General features: G+C 36.8%; 1 protein-coding gene across 4 annotated transcripts in view; it reads left to right on the top strand.

The window, feature by feature from the left end:
- The window catches only part of SYT1 (synaptotagmin 1), a 357,438-nt gene that overhangs the window by 57,476 nt on the left and 275,984 nt on the right, over window positions 1-23,978 (top strand). For 3 of the 4 annotated variants that reach the window (XM_037390041.1, XM_037390038.1, XM_037390040.1), the window contains exon 2: window positions 22,706-22,816. The exons of the other annotated variant lie outside the window; for it this stretch is intronic. The gene's annotated coding sequence lies outside the window, so the exon portion shown is untranslated. The remainder of the gene's footprint in view (window positions 1-22,705; window positions 22,817-23,978) is intronic. 4 annotated transcript variants of the gene reach the window in all.

Below are 23,978 nucleotides of genomic sequence, written 5' to 3'. Positions count from 1 at the left end.
GCTTAAATTCTCATTAAAATCTGTCTAATTTCATTTTACTCAGTGTTTTGCACATTAGTACAAACTAAAGCCATTATTAGATAATTTCTTGGGCAGTTTTCATTGTGGCAACATGGTTATCTATCTTTTATTCTAGAGATACTTCACTGTAAAACATACTCTATAAAAAGCTCCTTTATAAAGAAAACCAGAAGTAATTTTAAGCCCAGTTGAAGTACTGTGTCCAGGTAAACAGTATCCCTGTGGTAAAAACTGCTGTTCACGTGAACAGTGTTCTCATTTCCTACATTAGTTTTTTAAGATGGAGGATCACATGTCTTCCTTGGGAATTGAATAGCCATACAAGTATTTCACTTCTTGGGTAGTGGAGGTTTGGACCAAGATACCTCAAATTAATCCGTATGGCCATATCTCTAGGTCTGCCTTGGAGCTCTGCCAACACAAGGGGTCTTGACTGGAGCAAAGTGCAAAAAGACAGATTTCCTTCTTGGAAAGGAATAAGCTTTTCATTTGAAAAGCCCTGGGAATACTTCTTTAAGTATTGAAACATCCCTTGAAGTCTTGTTGGATCTTCTATTTTAGCATGCTCAGCTGGTGGTACTTTAAAGAGGCAGCACACCAACAACTTCCATTTAGAACGTGTATTTATATCTTTGTATGTTGGAGCACTTCAGTCTGAATGTGATTCTCCCCTTCCCCACCCCCCTTTTTTTTAAAGAAAACCCCAGAATTTAGAATACTGAGGAAATCAGATTTAATATATGCTTATTTAAAAACTTTTGAAGTGTTACAAAGTGTAATGAGATGAAGGAGTATCAGTCTACATGTTCCATTTTAATTTTGAATTATCCTGGTTTTGTGTCCATTACTTAATATGCCCTGTACCTTTGTCTTGTGGTTTTGAAAACACTCTATTTTTGGTTACCTTGGTGGATATATCTGCTGTAGGTATTGCATGTAATTTTCTTAGTTACGTTCTGTTACCAAATGTTTTGGTGCATTATAATAGCATGAAAATCACCAAACAGTAAAGTAGCCTCTGCTGCAAAATATGTAGAATATTTTAAAAATAAATGTTTTTGGGTTTTGTTTTGGGTTGTGGTTTGGTTTGGTTTTGGGTTTTTGTTTTGTTGTTTTTTTTTTTTTTTTAAGGCAAACTCTGTGTCTTTGGATTATATTCATATTAAAATAACATCATTGGAAATTGTTTTGGGTTTGCATAAGGTTAACACCTATATTAAACAAAATGCTGGTAGGAATTCAGTTGCTTATGCCATAGGGTGAGATTTATCCCAGAGAAGCATTTAGTTTGGGGTATGGGGAGGCCTCAGTGAGCTTTAGCAGCTCCTTCTGGGTAGTGCCTCAAACACCATTTGCCCAGGAGCTGCACATTTGCAACAGCAAGGGAACAGCTGCTCTCTTTGTGTGCTTTTGCAGCTACTTTAACAAATGGCTGATTAGAAATTGAGCAAAAAAGGGTATTCAGCACAAAACAGGAAGGTGTCTTGTGCTTCTGAAGTGTGCACATGACATGGTGAGAGGAAAAGGAGATGCAATAGGAAGAAACATTGTCTCCCTAAAGAGCTTTGGCTTTTCAGAGCCACGGAAAATCAATCTTGCTTATATAGTGGAGAGTCAGGCACTGCAACCCATCAGCAGCTTTCTTTTTTTGGGAAAAAAAAAAAAAAAAAAGTATTCAAGATCTTTAATTGCATGGGTGAGAACAGTGTTTTAGGGCCCACTGCTGTGAATTGCTATAATTAATATAAGCATGTCTTAAAAATGTTTAATTCTTTCTGTGATATGAAGACGCTGGTTGAGGTAAGCACCAATAGTTCAGCTTGGAGTTTTCTTCTGAGTTCTGCTGTAAACAGTGCACGTTAAATTAATTACTAGAAAGCTAACCTTGATTTTATGGGTTGCTTCCAAGTATTGTCCTAGGTACTGATCGGTTCCAACTAAATTTCAGGGAAGCCATGGTGGCAGATGCCTCCAGTTGGTGGTAAACAGCAACCGATTTGCATTTACAAGGGAATAGGAGAGGATGGGGTCAATGAAACAGCTGCTTTTGGCATAGGACTCCTCCCCATTAATCTGCTCAGGGAACTGATACGCCTTTTGGCAAGAGAAATAGCAGAAGATACATCCTGGTTGAACAAAAAGGTGTGAAGAAAAGCACCCTTGTTTATAAAGTGCTAGGGACTGCTATCATACATTATCTGGTCACTTCATGCCATCACCTTTTCCCATCAATCTCCTGTGGAAATGGCAACAATACTTGCCTTTATCAGGGAGATGCAATGATGTCTACATTAAAAAAGCAGTTTAGGTTTGTTAAGAAATCCTCAGTGACCCTCAGGCCACAGGCATGCAATTAGTGGAAGAGATTTTTTTTGTTGAAAACTTTTAATTATTGGCACTTGTGCTGTCATGCATAATCAGTAGGGCCCCATTTGTGTTTCAGCTGGAGCTGCCTCTTGATGGGCAAGTAAATGGCACCTTTTTTAATATGGAATAAATTGTTAGCATCCGATGCTAATTCAGGATTAGCATTATTTAAAAATCCCCAGTGCTGTAATCCTGACCGTGACCACTCAGGCTACCTTTGTGGCACAAAATCTATTGTAAAAAGTAGTGCAGGTGTGGAGAAGGGTTCTGCAGCCTCTCTCTCCTGCCACCCCCTTCTGTGTGCGAGAAGTCCTTCCTCAAAAGCCAGAGCTCAGTACGAACACCGTCCAGGCTGTTTACAATGAGAGGACGCCTCAATTCAAACAGCTGTCAAGGAGCAGGTATTAATCATGCCAGTATTCAGCAAGCCATGTCCAAGAGCTTTCTTGTTCTTTTGAGCTTAATATGGATAAAGCCAGTAGCGAAAGAGAAATTGGAAAAGGTGGCTTCACTGATAAGAAAGCCTACCATAAACTTTGAATTAGTGACAGTGTACACCAGATTTGCCTCTGGAGTGTTTCATTAATATTGTGTGCTGCTTCTACTGCATGTTAGCTTTCTGCTGACATGCCACCTGAGATAACAACATCATCTATTTAACGGGCCCAGGAAAGAAACAAATCGGTTTCTCACCATCCTGAGAAAAATGTGAAAGTCGACACATTCACAGTGTTTCCACACTCACTGGAAGTTGTCCTACGTTTATGATTTATCCATTTTTCTTAGTAAACAAAAAAAAAATATTTTTTTTACCAAAATCATATGACAGATTTGATCAGGGAGATAAATCTCATTCCGGAGGTGAAGCAGTGTACAATAACATTATGGGACCAGCTGCTCTCTTTGTATAGTTTGCTATGTAGACTGCTTTTGCAGAGACCAACAAGGATGACGCCAATTAGCTGATTAGAAGGTGCCAGAAATAAGAGAGAATGCTTAAGTAACAACAGAAGTAAATGCTGTTCTCCAGTCATTTTGCTCAGCAATGCCAATGTAAGGATTTCTAGGGATATCACTGAGCAGTATATTGTGCCTAAGATTATACTTATCCTACACCTTTTTTTTTTTTTAAGCTTATTCAAGAGCTCTTGATGAAACTGCAATACTAAACAAGTACAAATTCTGCAGATGAAATGGCAGATTTTAATAAATGGAACAGCTGAGCATTGATCAAAGTCAATACTCAGGAGCTACATAAAAGAAGGCAAGCTCTAAAACTGAACACTTTAATAGTTTTAGAGTAACATGAGATAGTTATTTTTTCAAGTAATATCTCATTTAAATGCAAATTTGGGGTTCACTTATCAAAGTTATTTTTATAATCATTCTACATTTCTAGAGATCTAGGATCAAAGTTACATATTACACTTGCAAGCCAGCTGTTCAAGATGGCTGGTGATGAGATGTGAATTACCTTGAACGTAGCATTCGGAGCAAATACTAAAAAAAAAATGAAAGGACAGAACGTGGATTCTGGAGGGCTCCATTTTGTAAAAATACAATCTGTACTTTTCAGCTCTCAGATGAACTCATGAAAACTGTAATTTATCAGATTCTGTCTACATTGGTGCAGAAAAGCCCAAGGGCAGGAGAGAGATTGGGAATGATGATAGGTTTTGCACTCAGATGGTGCAAAAGCACAGCAGCACGTCCCATGACACCATTTATGTCAATGGGCATGGAGCAGACCGTATCTTGGGTACGAGAAATGAAGCCAACTGAGTGTAAACAGAAGCATTTATAGCTCTCCCTTCGCAGGCAGCATAGTGAGTGCAGCACAGCTGCTAATATGTATCCTTGAACCCTGCTAGAGCAGAATGTCTTTCATTAAAGTTGGCATACACATCCTAGACCTACACGAAGCTCTCTAGGATACATGTCTCTGCAAGGCAAGTCCAAATGGGTTTTGCAAGTTTGATGATAAAAAGAGGGCAAGCAACATTTCATTGAGAGCAGGTTGAGTTGAAGGCACTGAGCTGTGTTCTTTTATCCCCTAACACATATAAATCCCGTGTAACTTCACTGCAGTCAACAAATACTGGAAAATAACTGTCATGGTAATAATAGAGGCACAAGTTTGAATACCTCTTTGTTGCAGGGCAGTACTGGAGACAGAGTATACTTGTGTATAGTCAACCAGATAATTGTTTTCTGAAGGAAGTTGTACGTAGTTATTTACGCTTTCTTTTTTATTTGTTTACAAAGAGTGGATCTCTGATGCCGCGATTAATATTGCCTTTCTTCATTTACGTTATGCTAGGATCGAAACGAGCTCTATCACTACTCGGAATGGTATATTTTCTCACCATGTATTTGGTTTTTTTTACACATGGTTTATTACAGATGTGTTTAAAGTAAATGTTAAATAACAAAAGAAGCAACTATTGCAACAAGCAACTGAATCTAAGGCATGGGTTTGTTCTGGGAAGTACACAGTTGACTTGATGATGTCTAATGATAATATGTGAATCTGCAAACTAATTTTGGGAGTGGTTTTCAGTTAGGTGCTTGAAGCTGTGAGCAGCATGAGCTGGTAAGTGCTCCAGCAATATGTCAATGGAAAACATACAGGATGGGAAGGTGTACTGCTGTAATGACTGGATGCTGAGCTGGGGACATTAGCCAGGATGCTGTTCAGTTAACAGCTGTAGTACTAACTTAGCTTTAAAAATTCCTTATTGAGCATCTCCTATGATAGCTTTCACAGCCAGTTCTTGGCTCTTCATTTGGTCCAATAAAGAGTCCTGACCTTATCATAAAAGAAAGGACTGCCAAGGTCTCGCTGACACTTATTCCTCCTTGCTTCTCAGTCATTCCTGTTCAGACAAATGAAAAGGTTACTGCTCTTTAAATATCCTTTCACAAGGGTCTATGATAATTGAACTGTCTAAATTAATGCATGTAGTTAGATTAGACTCTTTCTTTTTAAAAAAAAATAAATACTTGACTTTTGTCAGTTCTTACCTCCTTAGGAATAAATCGTATGTGTGAGCCTGTTCTGGAAAGTGGCTGTTAATGAAAGCGGAACAGATATGCATTGACGTTATGAAAGCTCTTTTTTCCCCCTCTGTTCATGCTGACTGCATCAACTAAGTGCATCTTTTATACTATGTCTGAATAGTTACGTAAAAACCAAAGCAAAATTATTATGTCTTTAAACAAGTAAGAGTGTATATATATTGAGAAGAGGCTAAGTTACAGATTTGTGATCTGAGAAATGGAATTCTTTGTGGCTGGTGATGGATGGTCTTTTTCCTATGTGTTTTGTTTTAATTAAGCTAGAGTTGATATTGAAGTATATGAAAATGTCACTTAACAGTTCAGTAATAAAATGTAGTAGAAGTGGAAAGATCACAAATGTCTCAGGGGCAGGCAATAGTGAATTCCTGAAAAAGTTAAATAGATTGTTTTAATTAGCACGTTTACCCTGTGGAAAAATAGCGTATGATTCTCTAAACAGATATTGCTGCTTCTGAAAAACACTAGCTGCTGTTTAAGGAATTTTGGAAATATATGATAGGTAGGGATCCCTTCGGTTGCCAACTCTGGAGGTCCTTACTATTTCAAGTAGCACTTTATATGGGTCCACCTTATGAGTTTATAAAGCAGGTGTAGCTAGCTGTTAGTCAGGGGAGGGGGTGGGAGCTGCACCCATTTCTTCTATTCCAAGGGTGTTTAATGTTTAGTCTTTTTTTTTATTTTTAATTTACAGCAAAACTTTATTCATGGTCATCTTATATTCATTTTTTCTTGTGCCACCTGTGGCCCCTAGACTGAATAATTTTTTTTTTTTTTCTCCTTTCTCCTTCACTGTTCAGTTCCCTGGCATATTTTCTCTCAACTTTCATTTTGCCAGACCAGATATGCTTAAGCACTTTTAGTCTCTTTTTGTCAGATAGATTTTCCATTTCTCTGATCATGTTGGCACCTCTTTTCTGCACCTCTTCCAGTTTATGCTTATCATTCTTTAACATGAGTGAACAGGATTCTGTGACATATTAGAGATGCCAATGATTAGATCTCCCCCACATCCTGTACAATAGCATCAGTATTTCCTCCTCTCATGAAAAATCTTGTTTAATGTGGCTTAGAGTTGCATTGTCCGTATAACACTAAGAACTCAAACTTAAATCCTATGATTGAGCCTTTTCCACCTCAGTCATTTTCAACTGACGAACTTCTGGCTTACGGAAGAAATGTTTTTATTAGTCCTTAGGGGGATGGCCTTGCCATATGTGTGATAGATTTTTATTTCATTTGTATTATTCACCTCATGGTTCTCATGGTCATCAGGTTCTTTGCATACAGTTATCCTAATGCTCCTTCAGTATTGATCATCTTCCCAAAACTGAATTATCACCAGTGTAGTACTGATACTTTGGCCAAGGTCATTATGAAAATAAGATTTCTCTCAAGACTGATCATTGAGCTCTCCTAATAGCTTTCCTCTAGCCTGAAACTTTTCAACATCAAGCACTTTCATTTTTCCTTTAGTTAGTTTCTTATTGACCTAATATTTCTGATATTAATCCTAATTTACTGTAGGCTGAGTAGTGATTTCCCATGTGGCACCATATACCATATGAAGAATGCTTTTCTGAACTTCAGATATGTGATGTCTGTCATATTCCCAATGTCTTAGAAACCCCAGAACCCTGAAGAAGGCTATTGATGTAGTGTGATCTACCTACTCATCCTCCCTTGACCTACCTGCTTGTCTTTAAATACATCTTTGCTGGAAACTTCCTCTAAAAGCATACACATTATTGAAAAGTGTATTGAAATCAGGCTTACTGACCATCTCGCTCGGGTTGCTGATTTGTGCTAGTCTGCTCTTTCCTATGCCTATAGGACAAGATAGTGATCTTGCTACCTGAAATACCTTCTTCATGTTCATTCAGAATTTGGGCTAGAGGCTGTCCTGTCACCCTCAGCTTAATTTCTACTTATTTTTTTTTATTTGTTTACCCACCAAAAACATTAGGGTAGCTTGTGCTAACTTTCTTGACCTCCTTTGTATGATATGATTATTAGTTGGGAGTCTTTTTTTGCCTTTTGGAAGGAGTACCGTATTTTTCAAGGTAATGAATAATTCAAGTACTCCATAATGTGTTGCATTACTTGCCAGGTGCTGGGTCACTAATGTAATTCAGCTTGCCTTTACAAAAAAATCCTAGTTTAATTCTGATAGAATTCAGTATTAAGAAAAAATCCATCTCCTTTTGCGTGGATTTTGATAATAGATGCTGTAATCATAGTGTAGGAACTCTTCAGTATATTAAATCAGTAATACAGAGCAAAACCCAGAACTGCTTATCTCGAGAGATCATAGGGTTTCTTTTGAGGTTTCCTTTCTTTTTTTTTAAATGACTTATTTTCTTTTTTGATTTGAAGGGACAATGTTATTTAATTACATCTGCATGGCCAAGAAAGGTATCATGAAAGTTTCACGGTTCATTTGGGTTGCCGAGGCCCTCTGTGCATGAGGGGGTGTGTGTGCATGCATTTGCCAAATTTCTATTGAATTAGCATCTACTACAAGAGGGCAGGGTGCAAGCTTATGTTTCAGAACAGAGGTGGCCTAGCTTTCACAAATTTCTGATGGCTTCTTGTTGTGGCTGGAAATCTGGTGTAACTTAGAACAACAGTCCTTAACCCGCTCAGGACTGCGTACAGTAAGCAGTCCATCACAGTGCCTCTTCATCCTCTGAAGTACCAACTCATTCCTCCAAGCAGAAGTGAAGGAGCTGTGATAGACATATAGCTACTAGGCAGTTAGGAGCATCCTACATTTTGGGAAATAAGTGGATTAAAACTTTAATACAGAAGCTTGACTCCTGTACTTGTTGGTGTACCTGCGGAAGCTCCACCAACTTCTACTATAGGACTTCTCTAAGAAATTAGTCAAGAAATAGATCCATTATGTGGGGTGTTGAGTATATGAAAAGACAGATGCCACTGGCATGCGAGTCCAGTTTAAGACAAGAGATGGCAAGGGGTTACAAGTCCCAGAAAATGGATTTTAAAGAATGCACAACTGCTAGCTAGGTTTTGATCATAGCCAGAACTAAACAACTCATTTCTGCAGCCTTTGTGCTTAATAGGATTTAGCCAGCTGAGTAGTGTTACTGACTCCTTTAATAAGTACTGTTCTTTGCAGACACTATGGGTTGAGGATCTAATAACGGAGTCAGGAACCACTGTTTAGATTTTTGAAAATTTAGTGGCCTCTGCACCATTGAGAGGACTCAGGAAATGTGGCTCCATTCCTTGTAAACTTGGGTTTCGTTCTCAGGTATTTCTTCCTCATTTTCAGTTGCAACAATAACTAATGAAGGCTGTGAAATATGGTGTCATAGCCTCTGTTATTAGCAAAATTTTAGTATTGTTTTTATTAAGAGAATGTATTCTTTGTAAGCAACTTGTTGCTGTCATGATTTGAAATATTTAAAGAATCCTTCTAAGGGTTAGTTAAGCTTATATGGGGGGGAAAACCTTGCATAACGAGTAATTTCCCAGAGGAGCAATAACAGCAGGTAAGAAACCCTGTTATGGTAATAGAAAGGTTTATAGCTATATGGGTCTATATGGGACTCTTATGCATATCTGCTCTCTCGTAAATCAATGGAGATACTAGATTTAAGTGAAAGGGATGAAGATGCTCAGCTGAACAGATTTTCAGCTGTATCAGTAGTTAATTCAGTGCTAAGGAATTAGACGTTTAAAAGATTTAAAGGAATAGGATAAAAATGCTCTTTTTATCTCGATGACATGCCGGTTTAATTAGTAATACTGAGAACGGTTGTAAAGAAACGGTATCTAACGAAATAAATTCTTCACACAGCTTTAACAATGTAATTAAAACATAAATGCCATTTATGGAAAAAGCTGTTGTTAAAAAACAATTACAATAGCTTGTTTTATTATGTTCTTTCATTGAAAGACAATAAAGACTGGTATTCAATTTTCCTGTTTTCAACTAAAATGCTGTTGAATTTTCACACATGGTCATTTTGTTCTTTTTCTCCTCCCATCTGTATATGTCACCTTTAAATTAAAAGCTATTTTTTTTTAGAAATAAATGGATCATTTTTAATTACTGCAAGCAGTTTGTTAGTTGGAGTAAAGCTTACTCTAGTTTCAGTCACAGCTCTACTAAAAGTTTCCAGTGTTACCTGCTGCAAAAAGCTTTTGTGGCAGCACGCTGCCCTCTTCTCCACACAGCTCGTTGGACGGCTGTGTCCTCTGCCACGTGAATGAAGGTGGAGCATCCTACCCTGAGATGTTCAATTCTCATAATACTATTGTTCTGAGCACGGGTTTCAAAAAATGCACAAACTCATCAAGAGTAGTGACAGATATAAGTATATCCAATACGCAGATGGATCTTAAGTTGTAAATTGTGATTTTTCATGAGTTGAATGGTATATATTTGAATAGCCATAACAGAAGGTTTCAATGTTTTCAAATGGATACATTTAAAAATAAGCTCTACACAAACATGACATTGTGACTAGATAATATGTCACTGCTGTGCTGTTTTGTTTGTTTGCTTTTGTACTGTCTCAGTAATTATTGTGGTGAGATGATCTTCTTATTTACTGGCATTCTGTAGGATGACACCAGTAATTCACCTGAAATGACTGTTTACAGTCTTACAGGGCCTTACTGCTGAGGTGGTTTGAATGCTAATGTAGGTCATAGTTAATCAATAGTGATTGTGTGAAACATAACGCATTTATATGATCTTCATAACTGACACCTAAATTCTCCACAAGAGACTGCCTGAAATAGCAGCAGAGTTTGTCCTCGCATCTCTTTGTTCTAGGCTCGTCCCATTTGATGTGCTAGCATGCGTGCTTAAAATAGCCTCCGAGGTGAGTTGCTCAATGTGTCACTTGAACTGAATATAGTTCTGCATGCTCCTGTAGAATAGAATATCAAAAGCAATTCAAAGTAGTAACAATTGAAATATTATTCTTTTCTGCTAATCTTCCAGAAACAGAATTGTAATGTGCCAATGAATATAACTTCCTGAAATACCATTTTGAGGAGTTAATTAAGAAAAAGGTGTATGTGCTTATTAAAAGACTCATGTTTTACTTCCTGTCCATGTATAAAATACAGTCTTATTCTTCTCCCATTGTTAAGAACAAGCACATTTTTTTCTCAGCTGTTCTTTATGTTTTGTCTTTGCACTTTCATTCGGATGGGAGTTTATAGCTTGCATTCTCTGTTCTAATGTTCTTACTGAAATGTCTCTGCTTGATAGGAATTATAGTAGATTTTCCAGCAGAGGTGGGGCTTCTACTTATATGTGGCAATGTCTAAAAGTAACTGGGTACTATGTCAGTAAGATTTTCAGTTGCCTTGGTATATTGCTATAATGTTTTTTGTTTCTTTTGACTGCATATTTGCACGCTTCCCAGCACACTGAGACTGATCTTAACTGAACCTCGGGATTCAGCTGAAAAAGGAATGAGTATTAATTACTTGGGGAAAATGGGACAGAGAAGGATCTGTCCTCCTCACTCCTCACTCTCTTCCTTCTCCCAAAAATCAACCCACCAACAATTAGAGGAATAGTTAACAAAGATTTAGTTAAGTCCTTAACTCTTTAAATTAATATGTGAAAGCAGGTGGTTAGCAAGTTCATTAGTTTCATTTTATGTCAGCAATGAGATAAATCTACAATACTGTAACTATAAAAAATTATCATCTATACAGTTCATTTGTAACTTTTACTTGAGTGAGCCAAAAACTTAAATCACATGAAGATGAGGGAAAATCTTGTTGTACAGTAAACATTATATAGTAATATTTTGTATAAAAGTAGTATTCTAAAACTGTGTATATACCAGGAAGAACAGCTTTGCAATTGCGGAACCTGGAGATGAAGCTGATTCTGTTACCTAAGATGTTATTTTTGTCAAAAGATAGAGCTAATAGGTTTTGTATACACTGATTTTAAAGGTTTGCTATATTGCTTTGAATGTTACATTTTGATGATTACCTTTTGGAACAAGAGATTTCTGATTGACGTTATTAAGGATATCATTAAGAAGTATCTGGAGTTGACCAAAGCTAAGGGAAACATATGGTAGGTTTTGCTGACGTGACTAAGCATAATATGTGCCTGACTCCCATGAAAGTCCTTTGAAATAAGGTGCCTACTCATTAAAATGCTTTTATGATCTCCATTAGGTGCTTTTGTGCATCTTTAGACATCTAAGTACCTCATTCAGTCGTCTAAACAAAGAACTGCATGCACTCTCAACATTTACAGTGATGGATGTCAGGTATGCTTTGACTCGAATCAGTGGGCTTTCTTCATATATGCCTCTGTCTGAAAATATTCTAGTTGTAATCAGTTTGGTTGCCAGTTGACCAAAAAAAAATCAACTGAAAAATTACACTTCAAAAGGACTAATAAATGTATTTTGAAGATCAGAGATAAAAAGTAAAATTATTTCTCTATGACACTAAACTACTAGAGTTCTGATAAATCTGGATGAGTTTCAGCTATAACAAAGGCTGATATTAAAGCCTGGGCCAAAAAATAGATAATTGGAATCACACAATACACAGCTCTTCAGTTTTGCATCAATTTAATAGTACAATAAAACTTTTCATTTGTAAGCTTGTCTGGTTTTCAGAAAAAGGGTGAGAGCAATTTGATCTGTACTGGTACATCTGACAATACAGTGCAGGTGGTTTAAAAACAAAACAGTTAATCAAGCAAAATTTTACTTATACTACCTGATGATCCATCATCCAGTCTATGAACAGTGTCAACTGTCCCTTTCTAAGCAATTATTTATAGAATATTTAAATAGCCTGGACAGCATGTGCAACTGCTGAGAAGGCTATTGTATCATGAATTACCCATTCAATTTATTTCCGTTCAGTATAGACTGACAACTTTGCAGTCAGTCAATCTTCTGTTTTCTTGAATGCAATGCAATGTGCCTTTTATACTGGCAATTAAGCTTTGCCTCAAGTATTATTCTGACCATCTTATAATACTACTGAAGTAAACTTTGAAATGGTATGAAAATCAGAATTATTTATTTAATCATCTTTCCACTTATTTTTGCACATTATTATCACAAACATTAGAAGTTGCATTTATATCAATTTTGGCCAATATTAGGCTCTCACCTGCGTGACTCCCATTCAAGCACAAAATTGCTCGGAAACGCCAACAGAGAATATGACAGAGTAATTCCTTAGTGGGCTGGGTGCTAGTTAGATTTTTTTTTTTAGAGCAATTGAAGCAATGTATAGAGTAGAAGGAAACTGAGAGATGTCAAACACACCAAGAATGAGATTGTCAAGAACTGGACAAGCTTTGGCAGGCTGTAAATTAAGGGGAAGACATTGGAGAAAGACCAAAAAAAAAAGTGGCAGAGGTGTGATGATACAGTTATGGACATGAGGTGTTTCTCGAGTTTGTAGGACTTACCACCTGGAGCAGAGACAGTTAAGTAATTTTTCTTGTGCTGGAATTTGGAGAGTGGAACATCAAGAGGATGGAAATGAGACTGGTGGTAGTGGAGGTGACTTCTGGCTTGGAGGACTGTGACCTCAATAGCTACGCCTAGGCTGCATGACTAGTGCTTTTGGGAATCCTGGTTGCCTGATCATCAGAATGCCTGGGAACCACGGTGGAAATGATAGGAGAAAGAAAATGGGGAGAGATCATTGTGTGCAGTTACATCTCATCCTGGCAAACTGAAATGAACCGCGATGCATATCTGTATTGGGTCTGGCTGGGATGGAACTACCTTTGTCAGAGCTCGTATGGTGCAAAACAGTGTTGATAACAGACTGATGTTTTAGGTGTTGCAGAGCAGTGCTTGCGTAGCATCAAGGCCGTCTCTTACTCTGCCCCTGGCAAGTAGGCTGGGGGTGTGCAGCAGCTTGGGAGGGGACACATCCAAGACAGCTGACCCAAATTGATCAAAGGATGTTCTGTACCTTATATGTCATGGTAAGCAATAAAAACTGGGGGGTAGTCTTTTCAAAGAAGTTCTTGGTTGGAGGCTGCATGAGCGTTAGTCTGCTGGTAGGAAGCAGGGAGTGATTGCCTTGCTTCCCTTGTGTATTCTTTCTCCCTCTTTTTTTTTTTTTTCCTTCACTTATTAAATTGCCTTTATATCAACCCATTATTTTTATTTTTTCTTGCTTTTGTGCTTCAAATTATCTACTCCATGAGGGGAAGTGGAGTGAGTGAGTGGCTGGCAGGTGCTTAGTTTTTGGCCTGGATCAACCCACCACAATATCTGAAACTTGACAGTCCCTCTGAATCCCACTGTTTAGAGACAGCCAAAACCCAGCCAAATAGAAATTAAGTGGTAGCGTTGGTTTACCTGTAGTTAAAATGAAAATATTTCATTGAAAATTTGAAAGAAAAAAAAGGAGTTACATTGGTTCAAATGTTGTCTAATAAACTGATTATATCAATGGCCATTTGGGGTTTTATTGAAGTTTTTGTGGCACTGAGTTACTACCTTTCTCATAAGATCTTCTGATTCACTTAATGTTCTGTTGGAGGTTCTCAGCAAGCACATGTTCTTATGATACGTGTTACTTCACACCTTTTAAGCCTGATCACCTAATATTGAGAAACCTCAGGAAATCCTTAGAAAACTACGTAGACTTTTCATGTGTATTTAATGGATTTTTTTGGAGTGGCATTTCTGAAGTAATGGCTTGAAGGCTTATGAAGCCATTGGTCATGACATTTTGCTCATCACATGCGTACTATATCAGTAAGTATGAACTTACTTCTGGTAGTGAATTAATTAATAGTAAATTTGTATCTGGTTATTTTCTTCACATTCTATTTTGATTCTTGAGAGAAATAAAAATATCTACAATGAGGTCACATCTTTCAGAACGTCTGGGTAAGGTGAAGTCTAGAAGGCTGTAAAACTGGATTTTACCTTCACCCACACAGAAGCAATACAGACTAGTTTGCTCTCTTATGTTGTGTTTTGTAGGCATTTCCTTATAGTTCAGAAAGTAATACCTTAGAGACAAAATAATTAAAAATGCTATCTTTAGCACACACCGGCTAGTCTGGAATTATGAATCTAATATTAATACATCAGTGTTCATTAATCTATATGCATATAATGTGAAAATTAAAAATAGAAAATGCAGTTTGAAACAATATAGTGGGCCTTGCACTCTTTCCTCTATGAAGGCAGAATTAAACTGTGCTGTGTATTTATTTGTCTGAACTAATTTTAAAATCTCATGTGTGTTGTAACTTACATAATTTTTGTTGAAAACTTGATTTCGCTGTTGTGAATTGGCTGTGATGTGCCCATGTTTTCCTGTTTCTAAGTAAATGCAACTGTAAAAAAATGAGTTATCTAAGCTGTGTTGCCCGATTGGGCAATAGGAACTCACAAGCTTAAAATGCAAAGCACTCCTGGTCTTAAATGATGCTTTGCTTGAACTTAGCATGATTTGCCTGCTTTATGTGTGCACCTGTTAGTTGCTTGAGTGTAGAATTTTAGTGTGTATCCTGACAGGGAAGCTTCCTGGATAGTGGATGAAAAAGAAATGATGAACTTTTTGTTCGTTCTAAATGTGAACACCAATTTTCAAGGGAGCTCATTAAAGTTTTTATCTGTTCCCTAGCTGTGAGAGAACTCTGCCTGGATGCACGTGACAAGTTCATACCTTTTGAGATTTCTAATTTGATTGGGGAGGGGTTGCCTTGTTTTATTGCTACAGCATTTTTTAATGTTCATAAGTCTTTGCCAGAGGAAATGGCAATCTTCCCTTTAAATGTTGCAATACTTTGCAAGTGGATTTTTTTCCCCTCACTGTATATATGAGAAGAATGGTAACTCAACTCATCTAAGCTGTTTGTTGGGGACAATGCTTCTTTGCAACCTAGTTGGCTAATAAACTATTGTTTTGAAGAGAGTCCAATCTGAGGTAATGTGCAGGATCTTGATAAAGTGGGAGCTCCTGTTGCCAAAGCTTTGTGAAGATTGTTTTGTCGTCTTAAAAAGGACATGCTGCGTTTTCTAGGTACAGAGTGGCACATTGTACATCAGCTGGATGTCAGCAAAGAACGTTAAACTCGTAATTTAGCATTACAAGTTGTCAGCTGGTCACATCAGTTGACTTTAATAATTGCTAATTGAGCAAATGCACAGATCTGGAAGATAGAACTTCAAAACTTACCCTTTTTCAGCTTGTTAGTTTTATGTGTTTGAGTTATTTTCACTTGTAGCATTAAAAAAAAAAACCTGTATAGTTTCCTTCTGCAGTAAGTTCTATACTATCAAATTGATCTTGTGTTTGATGTCTTTCATACGTTGAAGATTACTCTCATAGTTTAACCTTGAAATTGTTCCTTAGTAGCAAGTAAATGGGCTGATCAGTATGGAATGGGGTATGAAAGAGTGGTCAGAATGAGAGTTTAAGGATTGGACTTGGAACAATATAAGGAAATCATATAAAAGTGATCATTTTGTAGTGAACTATTGATTCTTATTTTTTATTGTATGCTTCAGCCTTCATGTGAAGGAAAAAAGTTTATAGCAAAGCAAGGTGTCTGTCACAGTCTGCTTTTCCTATAGTAGGAAAATTAATGATCTGAGATGTAGCTAAAGTAAAGGAATGTTACTACAGTAACATCTTTATGGAAGTGAAGTGGAAGCAGGATTTACACAGAATTTTCCACAAAGACCAATAAGACAGGGTGGTGACAGAAATACTTTTTTTGGCTTCTGTCAGTTAATTGATGAGATCGAGTGATACTTTTGCCAGTGCAAACTGAAGTGTGTATTTGCATATACTTACTGCTTTTGATTAGGAAAGAAAGAAACACACCAGAATTTCCTTCATTAGTTGTGTATAAATTTAGTAGAGGAACAAGAATTTCAGTCTTAACTCCTCTGGGGAAAAATATCCTCAAAAAGAAAGTAAAAAAAAAAAAATAACCTATTGAGACCAGACAGACTAGAAATCAGATACAAGCTTGAATAGTGACATGTGAGGATAGACATTCAAGATTTTCTTGAAGGCTGACAACTTAAAAATGTTGGCCACATGTCACCAAGGTCAGTTTTTTATAAATATCTAGCTATGAGCTACCATATGAATACCTAAAATGGAATAAAGGGAAAGAAGAAATTTGAAATTTGCAGTTACCAGATCAGATGGTTATAAGCCTTTGTATTCACATGACCCTGCACTGCAGTCACTGTATGTTCTGCACTTGCTTTAATAGGTAAGATAAAGGTAGTTCCTCCTAGTTTTTAGACTATCTTGTTATATTCTGTGTTTACACTTGTCTGCCTTATATGCTGTGTAAGGATAGAAAATGGATGGTGGTGATGATGATTATTATTATTATCATCAACATCATCATTATTATAATTACCACCTTTTTACTTTACCATTCTGAGTAACAGGAAAGGTGGACATGTTGAAATTATCTTCTTGCAGATTTTAATTCCAAAGTACTTACAGAGTAACTGTTTGGAAGGTTCACATGCATTTCATTTGTGGTATAGTGTGAAAGTTTCTCATACTTGTTTTTTGAATCATAGGGGTTTTAGATTATTAAGTACTTCTGCTCTAGGTGCAGTGGCACTACTAATAGAATGATAATTATGCACATACTAAGTTTGAGCCATACAAATTTGTTCAGTAGAAATGGATTCAGATGCACTACTAAGGATCAGTGGGTGTTACAGATGCATCATGCAGTGGTTTTTGCTGATTCCTGGAATGCAAAGGCATCTGTTTCCTTGCCTTTGCTTAAGTAAATATATAGGTCAAATTCAGAACATCTCTCATTAGAACAGAAGAATGGTCCCAAGGATTCAGAGCAGGGATTCTTATAGCCTGGGACCTACAGACTCCAGCATCCTTACCTTGAACAAGCCATAGCAGATTTCCATAGAATGGAGGAATAGAGTGTGAATATATCACACTTTTCTCAAAAATTCCCAGCCTCTTTTCAGCTCAAGGGATTTCCTGAACCTGGTGTGGTTTCTCTTAACTCTCAATGAATCTCTCTTCCAAGTTCTTGCTCAGTTTCCCCATACAACTTGTAAAAATTTTCTTTTACCCTCTAATATGTTTCTGAGAGTTTCATAGATCTTCCACCTGTTGGACAAAGAACCCCCTTCTTTTGTTTGTTTTGCACTTTGCTCCTACCAGCTTCCTTTATGGTTGCTAGTTTTCCTCTATACAACAATATACCGAACCTAAAATGGTATAAAAGTACAGTTTGAGCCCTCTGGTTTGATGCAGATTATTGCAGAAGATCACAAACTCAGCTTTACAACTGAATTTATTTATGAACAGCTTTACAGAAGGAGAATGTAATTTTTACAGCACTGACAAGATAGAAATTATCAGCTGATAGTTTTCCTCACAAAACTCTTATTGCACACCTGGTCAGTATGGACATGCTATGATAAAATGCACTGGGATAAATAACCCCGTGTTTTTATTAGTACTGTGATAAGTACTGATGTTTAACACAAACTATGTTAGCAAGCTACAAGGATAGTGATACAAGCTGGATTTTGCTGATAGTTTGAATAGCAGCCAAGGTTTAAAATGGAAGGTCAGAGGGAGACCTGGTACAAGTAGTGCAGGCTGAAATGATGTCTGTGTATTGCAGTTTTCATTTAAGGTCATTTATCATGTAACAAACACTTTATAAGATTTCTTGAGGTGAAGCTTTAACATTGTGCTGCAGTGTAATTAAGAATCATTTTCAGTAAAATAAAGAGATCATCCAAATCTCTGCATATGTCACCTGATAAATTTAGGTTAATGCTGACAGAAAGATCTTGCTGGTCTGCAAATGTCAGTTTTTTAGAAACTCCTGTGATTGTTGCAGGGTAGAGGTAACTCTAAAATGCTTCAGATGGAAAGAAGTGGTTTTTGTTTAGTACGGGACATAAAAATACAGTTAGATAGTAAAGAAATATCATTACTGTCTTCCAGAACTAAAAAATGTGTTGGGTTTTGTGGGTTTTGGTTCTTTTTTTACTGAATGGTGATGTTCCATGAAATTATTCACTATCTTTCTGTGATTCTAAAAAATTCCAAACTTTAAAAAAGGGAAACCAATGCACACAGTGTAGAGATACATTTTGAAAAGCTAACTGAAGGGATTAAAAAATGTCTGAATCTCGGACCTCTAAAGTTTGTGTTGGTAATAAAATTATTCTGCACTACTAAATTGCACTGTGTGCACTAAATAATAGGAATATGTAATAGTCAAAGATGTGGTAGGTTATATTGGACAAATGCGGATAAATTAAGTAGTTTTCTTCTGAACATTGATTAAAATTACTTTGTTGACAAGGTGTCCTTATATTGCAATCACAGGTAGTGTCTTTGCTTTCTTTCAAAAACATGAGATAAAGTTTTCTAGTGAAAAAAAAATCTCAGCTGTCACAAAATACACATCTGAAGGCATTTTATCCCAGTCGTGTGGCAGAGAAGGTGGCGGATGACATCATAAAGTTGCTCAGATTGGTGCTTTTTCTTTCTGAATCTGCTTGTTCTTTATAACATAACTGCGGGCAATCTCATAAGTTAGCAGATGTAAATAGCCAGTGTTAGTATGTGTTGCATGCAGAGCAGAATTATACCTTCAGCCAAGAAATACCTCTCAAAGAGAAGCTGCCTGGTAACCCTCATTTTAGCTCAAATTATAGAAATGAACAGTTAATCTTTTTATGGACAGAATGTTTGTTCTGCAGAAAGCAATGAGAGCAAACTGATTTTATATTCATCTTCCTGTGTTCCTGGTAGCATCCTTCATAAGCTGGTCTTTGACTTTTCTTAATAAGAAAGTCTTTTCCCATTATCTTTTAATACTTGCTATCTTCTTTCTCTCTCTCCTTCTGTTTCCCCCAAGAATGTTCATCCTACTGGGGAGGTTTCTGAGAACCAGACTGCTGGTGAAGAAAGGGTAGTTCACTGAAATGATACCACTAGCTTAAGTATCTTTTTATGCAAGTGAAAAAGCAAGACACAGAATGCAAAATTAAACTCTCCCCGCTCACCCCCCACCCCCACCACCCCACCCCCATTTGCATTTTGCATCTCTATGGAAGACATGTAAAGGTTTTTTACAGAGACTACTAGTATTCTGGCAAGCTCTCATTTGTGATCCATTGTCCGTGAGACCATCAAAGTGCTGACAGATGCAGTAGTATGGAGAAATTCAAAGATTATATTTGTATTTCTGTATGTATTCTGCAAAAAACCTGAAACGTTCAGATCTCTCCTTGCTACTGTGTTCCAGCATGCTCAAGCCATCTGCTTGGTTTTCCTGCTGCATTTGGTCTCATTAGTCATGTTCACATGTATTTCAGGCTGCTTAATTTCATTACGCAAAGTATTATGCACTGTTCATCCAATAAGTGAGAGAGGTTCATTCTGCTCCCCGAGGGACTTGTAAAAAGTAGTTTTAAATCTCTAAGAAAACCTGAAAATTCCTGTTGAAACATGGATCACGTTTCACTGTTACCTTTATTAACGTACTAAAACTTACTTTATTGATTTAGTTAACTGTCTTTTCCTGACTCCCAAAGGCTAACTGCTGTCTCCTTAGAAATCCTTGTTTCTAACTAAGGTTTTTTAACACAGTTAAGGTCTCAACACAAAATGAAGTGTAATATTTGAAAGTTTCCTTTTTGGTGGTTATTTTTAATGCCTAGTAGTGAGGTTGCTTGTTCTGAGCAGAATGTGCTTGTGGCCATCTCTGTGAATGACCACTAGAATTAGCAAAATCATAAGCCTTTTTAAAAGCATCAGTATTCACAGAGGAAAGAGGGATCTGTTGATCTCTGTTTGTGGTCATTGCTGAGTGTGCTCGTGAAACTTCTAAGGCTGACGATGATAAAGTCAGGGCGTTCCCATGGAGTGACTGAATATACTCATGTTGCAAGACAGAAAATACGTTTCCTGTGATGTCTTTTGATGATTGCTTTGTGCAATGGGAAGGATCCAGCCCCAGCAATGAGAGCTGGGACAGTGCCAGGACCTCAGTGGATGGAAGAGTAAGGGGGCTGGTACCGTCAGTGTTGGGCTAAGGAGGGAATGCCCAAGGCTTGATGGACAAAGGCAGTGGTTTAATAGTCAACCTAGAGAATGGGAAGGGACATAAAAGTTGGACATGGAGTGGGAACCTGGGATTGACCAGACAAAAAGAGTGAGAATTGGCAGGGAGCTATAGGGAAGACAGATTTAATAAGAAATTGGATAACTGGACAGCAAATGTAGAGCTGCCAGCATCCCTGCCATTAGCATCAGCCAGTAATCCTAGCTCAGGAGAACTGGGAATGATTGAGAAATGAGCCAGGAAGGCAGGAAAATGGAGTTCAGTGGAAGCTTTGCTTGGGTTTATAGGACATACAGTATATACTACATGCTTTAAAGAAAAAAAAAGGGCGGAGGAAATGAGTATCCATTATTGGGTGCAAAAGATTACTGTATTATTTTATCCTGAAAAAATTATGAAGTCATAATTACATTTTATTAATGTACTCTGTATGTTATAAAGCAATCATAGAATAATACGGATAGACTCCTTAAATTCTATTTAAAAAAACCAACTAAGGCACTGGATAAACATGGCTCCCCACAAAAACATATGTGACTCAGAGACTGTCATAAAGCCTCAAAAAAAGGCCGAATTAAACTTTAAGTGCTTGACATTGCAGTGATGTTCTTTTATTAATGTTGTGGTTTGCATCTAATGAGTTTAATTTTACTTTGTTGTTTTGATAAATAAATATATTCTATCCAGACAGCCAGAAGGTACATAATAATTGTTGACTGTGAAAGCCAGAACATTTTTAACTAGCTTTTTCTGATCTTTATTTCATTAAAACCCTAGGTCCTAGAGTCATTTAAAGGATTTAGCATTTCTTTTCTTTTCTGATGGAAAAGGCACATTGTGTGGTGGTGTAAATTCTTGTCATCCCATGACTTTGGTGACTGTAAATTCAATGCAATGCACCTTGCTGATAGGGGCTTTATTCCCTAAAAAATGGGAAGGCAAATTATAGGTATCCACATTTATAGAAAATTCCATCATTTTTACTGTTGTGGTTAACAATATTGATTTTGTAGTACTTAAGTAGTGAAGAATGAGAGCTTCCGAACTATTGAAAAATATTCTTCATGAACTTTTGAATTATGCAATGCTTCTGTTGTTTGGTTTTTTTAAAGAATTTTTGCTGTTTTAATTACTAGGACCAGCAAAATGAAATAATCACGGCATTTCTTACCAAGAAAAAGAATAAAACCCACTACATATAAGATGTGGAGACTGAGGACAGCTTTTATGATGTATGATTAATGTATTGGGCAAGGATTCAAGACATTTAAGACAGAGAAGGTTCCTTAAACCAGACTCCTTGTGTGACATTCAGCATAGTTTAATTTTGTGTACCTCAGCTTCCATCTGTAGAACAAATATGTTGATATCGATTTACTCCTATCCTTTCCTATCTCAGGGGTTTGATTTATAAAAAACTTAAAAGATCTCTAATGGTCTTGTTGAAACAACTTACATCACAGTAAGCATTCAGTCTTCACTGGAGCTTCTAGTCATAGCTGTGGGGAAAAAGTGATGTGAATGCTCTTAATTTACCAGAATAGGAGACTCTATAGAAGGAAAATAGAAGAACTGAGAAGGAAAAAAAAAACCACCTGTAGTATAATCTGAATAGTTCTGTGAAACTGTGCAAGCCTAAAGATTGAATTGAGTCATGCCACCTTTGCCCCATAATGCAAGCTGTTTTGAAATTGGTTTTGTATAGATGTTAAAAAATATGCAAGTATAAAACCATGTGCTTTTGTTATATGAATTCACTAAGCATGCTAAGTTAAGGAACCTTGTGGGATACAACAGTAGGAAAATACAATGTGTGTGAGATCACTGCAATTCACCGTACTTGGCTCAGTGATGAAATCTACAGAAATATGTAATGTTGGATCACACCAAGAAAACAGTCCAAATGAGTTCATGAGGAAAAAAACTTGTTCATATATTTTTTTCTGTGTATCTTAACAATCTGATTAACTCTCATGTTAATCAACGTCTGGCAATCAGCAGCTGAAGGGCACTGAACAAACCAAGCATATTTAAAAGAGTTTTTAAGCCCCAGTCGTTTGTGGTCAAAGATGGAAAATACAGCTGCATAGGTACTGGCGAGTGTTTACATGGAATGTCTTTCTCTTAAAGGGAGAAAAGAAAAAGGATTTTTTTCTGAGCTGTGAAGAAACTAGAAAGTGACTGGCAGAGCCTTCATTCAAGATTTCCCTGTGAAAACTGCATTGATGCCAATCATATAAGGTATTTTAAACAAACATGGATTCTGTTACCTTCCATACCCTGTTAAATGGTTTAATGCATGGTGCTTTCCAAAAAATAAAATGGAGGTAGCAAATAATTTAAAGAAATAGCTTTTTCTGATGTGAAGTCTATTATATTAGTGAGCATAAAATTTTGTGGTAATACCTCATATGTCATACTGACATTAAAGATGAAAATAAAATAGTTTATATGCATTTTTTGGCTGTTCAGATAGTAGTGTATTTTTTTCCTTCTCTCACCGTCAGTTGTGTTTTATCAAATCCCAAGCTGTCATGGTTCATTATCCATAGATGATCTTGAGCAGCCTTGCATCATAAATAAATATGCTGTGGCATCTGCCATTGTGCACCACTGTACAGATCACTTCTGAGTAAGGTTTGTCTTTGATTTCTACATTGCTGTGTGTGTTCTTATATTTTTGCCTGTGAATATCTTAAGCAATGGAAGCTGCACATACTACATTATGATTTTTCAGGTTGTAGATATAATGTCTGCTGTGCGTTTTTAGCTAACGAGTTCCATTTGAGTTGATTCTACACCTCAATCTCTACCAAGCAGTCATGTCACTTCTGTAGTCATTTCATAAGCTCCTGTACCAGTGATGTAGGCAGCATATTGAAATTAGGTGATTATACTGTCAGTCTTGCATTCTAGATCCTGTATTTTGACTTTTTTGATTTTAAGAGCCGGAAATGAAATTTGTATCACGATTGTCTTACTAGACAGCAATAATGTCCAGATATAAATGTATTCACTAAGCAAGCCTTTATTTCCTGAGGAAATTACATTGGTAAGAGACTATCATTCTTCTTTGAAATACAATTAGTAAAAATGCGTAGTGCTCATAGATATTAAGTCCTCTTCGTTCCTCTGATTTACGTCTCTGTTTAACTATTGTTGTAAGGGGGAAAGGACCATATATTTTTTAGGGTTATTCTAAGGTCATTTCACTGCTATTCTGTTTTGGTCATAGAACATTTGGAAATTATTATACTGCTACTCTTACTGCTTCATATGAAAATACATTTTTCAGCAATCAGCAGTGAAAATCTATTACTACCCATTTTAGCTTTGTTTCAGTACTTCTTGACTTGGTAACTATTTGAAATTAATAGGTTTTAGGAAATTGCATAGATACTTT

The sequence above is a fragment of the Falco rusticolus genome, chromosome 5, assembly GCF_015220075.1.
Source record: "Falco rusticolus isolate bFalRus1 chromosome 5, bFalRus1.pri, whole genome shotgun sequence".
Lineage (NCBI taxonomy): Eukaryota > Metazoa > Chordata > Aves > Falconiformes > Falconidae > Falco > Falco rusticolus.
Note: the sequence above shows the minus strand (reverse complement) of the source record. Positions and strands in the feature narration are given on the sequence as shown.